Below are 2,893 nucleotides of genomic sequence, written 5' to 3'. Positions count from 1 at the left end.
TCCAGACGCAGCAGGCCCACTGGGCCGCCCTCCTCCGCGACCTGCAGACGCAGATGGACGCCCTGAAGGAGCAGACCCCGGGGCCGCTGGGGCCCGACGCCAGCACATCCGTGGCCTCCACTCGGCCGAGGAGACACGCAGACGCTCCGGTAGGTACCAGGCTCTTCCGTTTGACCTGAAAGTAGCTGGTTAACGGGGCGGGTGCGTCCCTGCCGGGCGGGGCAGTGCTGTCTCTCAGCCCCCTGGCCCAGTGGCCTCCATCCTCATGAATAATTCATAACCACCCCATGAATAATTCACAACAGTCACTGCCCAGATCGGCTCTCACGTGCCTGCACGTCTGGTGACCAGGCATCTGGTCACATGACAGCTGCCACCATGGGGCTCTCCCCGCCGGGTGCATGGGGCGCTCACTTGCTCACAGTGACCCTGTGAGACGGAGCCTATGGCCACGGCCACGTTGGTCCCGTGGCTGTTGGCCCCCAGCTGTGTGTGAACAGCCTGAGACACCCCCGAGGGCCTCGGGGCACGGGACGCGCCGTCTCCTCCTGTAACGTCTCCGTGAGGACACGCTCCTGGGGGCGAGCTGGGGTCGTTTCCTTTGTTGCCCCTGGGAACAGGGATATCGTGAGGTGGAGCACGACAGCGAGACACCCACGCCCACGTGGCCCCGTGGGATGTGGCGGCTTCCGCGAGGATCCTCCACGTGGAGGGGACCCGGCCCAGTCCCCCCCTCCCCAGCCTCCCTCCCTCATCTCGGGCCGCTGCCACGACTGTGGAATGGGATAACGAGTTTATGCCGCAGCTGCTGTGCCTGTGACGGCGGGATGCCCCCACCCCCCGAATCCTGTGTGTGACCCGTTGCCTTTCAGGCAGCAAAACCTGTTTGTGGAAGAGGGTCCCCTCCGTCGGCCGGTGAAGACACGACGAGGAAGCATGCTGCCCGGAGCCGCAGCGCCCCTCTCCTCAGGCGGGCGCTCTCACCCCAGAGCGCATCTCCTGGTTCATAGGTCAACGCTCAGCCACTGGCATTGCACACCTTTAAGCCCAGCTTTCAGGGCTCCATGTTGCTGCGATGGCCCATCTCCTCTCCACGTGCAGCCATGACTTCCCCGAGTCCCACAGCCGCTGGGCTGTCAAACGGGCAGAGGGGGCTCCGCGTCCTGTGTTCCGGGCGCAGAACCAGCGCTTTCTGGTGGAGCTCCCGGAGGCCCAGCCGGGCCCGGGCTGGCGTTTCTGGTGACAGATGGCTCCTAACGAGGCCCACGCTTGTTTCCAGCCGATTGGTGTAACGGTGGAGAGAATCGAGTCGGGGAAAATGGTGTCCTACGAGGGCGGAGACAAGGCCGTGTCCATCCGCCTCCTCATCCGAAGGGCAGCGCCTGCCCGGCCGGGGCTCTGCGTGGAGGGGAAGCCGGCCCTGCGGGAGGTCGCCAAGGTACGAAAACGGCTCATCGACACGGCTACAGGCAGAGCTTGGGAGTAGGTGACATTCCACTTTGGTCTCACACGAATCCTCCATTCATTACGCAAAGCAAGTTTAATGTTTGGGGATAATTACACTCCCATAGCATTACGCTGGAAAGATGAGCTGGCTGAACCGACCTCCGTGGGATCGGCCAGGCTCTGCGTGTTTCTGCATTTTTAAGCCGTGACATTCCGTGCAGTGCCCCGCGCAGTGCTGTGGGCCAGGGCCTGGGGCGCCTTGAAAGCATTTACGGCCCGGCCGGCGCTGCCCTGTGAACGTTGAGCATCATGGGGGCTGAGCGTCGACCATGACCCAGGAGGTCACGGTTCGATTCCCGGTCAGGGCACAGGCCCGGGTTGTGGGCTTGATCCCCAGTGGGGGGCGTGCAGGAGGCAGCCGATCCGTGATTCTCTCTCATCACTGATGTTTCTCTCTCTCTCTCCCCCTCCTTTCCTCTCTGAAATCGATAAAAATATATTTAAAAAGCGTTAATCATTGAAAAGACAGGATTAGATTTTCATTAGAAAATAAATTCATTTAAAAAAGAAGATGCTGGGGATGGGGGTGACCCGCTTGCTCCCGCCCCTCCCCGTGTTTCGTGCGACCTCCTGAGACGAGGACGGCATTCTCTCCGCAGAACCTTCCCGTAGAACCAGCATCTTCCCCGGGCACAGCCCGGCCCACGGGCACCCAGACAGAGAAGGAGGGAGGAGCCCGGCGCCCGGCCGGCCAGGTGGGTAGGCGGCCCCAGACACGCCCTCCTGAGCTGCCCGCCTGCCACCCAGCGTCTGCCCAGCATCCCTAGTGCGAGGCCAGCAGGTGTTTTCAGAACCCGGGGGCGCAGGCTTCCCGCCTCGGCCCCCACGCTCAGCCCCGGGGGAGAGCGCCCTCTGAAGCCTGGTGGGGGGCCCGGGATGGGCCAGGGGGAGGGATGCGCGGCCGCCAGGGTGGTAAGGTCTCAGGAGCGCCCGCTGGCATGGGACCGGGATGCCAGCTCCCTGGGCTGCCTAAGGGTCCCCCCCTGGAGCCCGAGGACGGGCCTCGGCCGGAAGCCTCCTCACTCCTGCCCCTCCTGCTCCCCGCGGCCTGAACGAGCCGCATTCATGCTCTTGGAGATGGATGTTTAGTGAAGGGACCGCGGGGACGCTGCTCGGGGGACAGCTGGAATCCGGCTCAACGAGTCCTTTTTCTTTGGTGGAGTCGTTATCGGTGGTTAAGGTTGGGGGGGCGCTTATGTAAGCTGAATGCTTGATCTTACCTCTCAAGAGGAGGAAGAGAAACAAGCCGTGTCCCTTAAGTATTTGAGTGGATGGACCTGTCACTCAACCTCGGCCCCCTCCTGGGCTGTGGGCACAAACACCAGCGCCTGCCTCTCTGCTTCCTCCTCTGAGTCCCACCACCTGCCTGTCCCCAGGTTCTTGCCTC

This window comes from Myotis davidii, unplaced genomic scaffold, assembly GCF_000327345.1.
Source record: "Myotis davidii unplaced genomic scaffold, ASM32734v1 scaffold592, whole genome shotgun sequence".
NCBI classification, from domain to species: Eukaryota; Metazoa; Chordata; class Mammalia; order Chiroptera; family Vespertilionidae; genus Myotis; species Myotis davidii.
The sequence above is the reverse complement of the archived record's forward strand: the minus strand, read 5'-3'. Positions refer to the sequence as shown.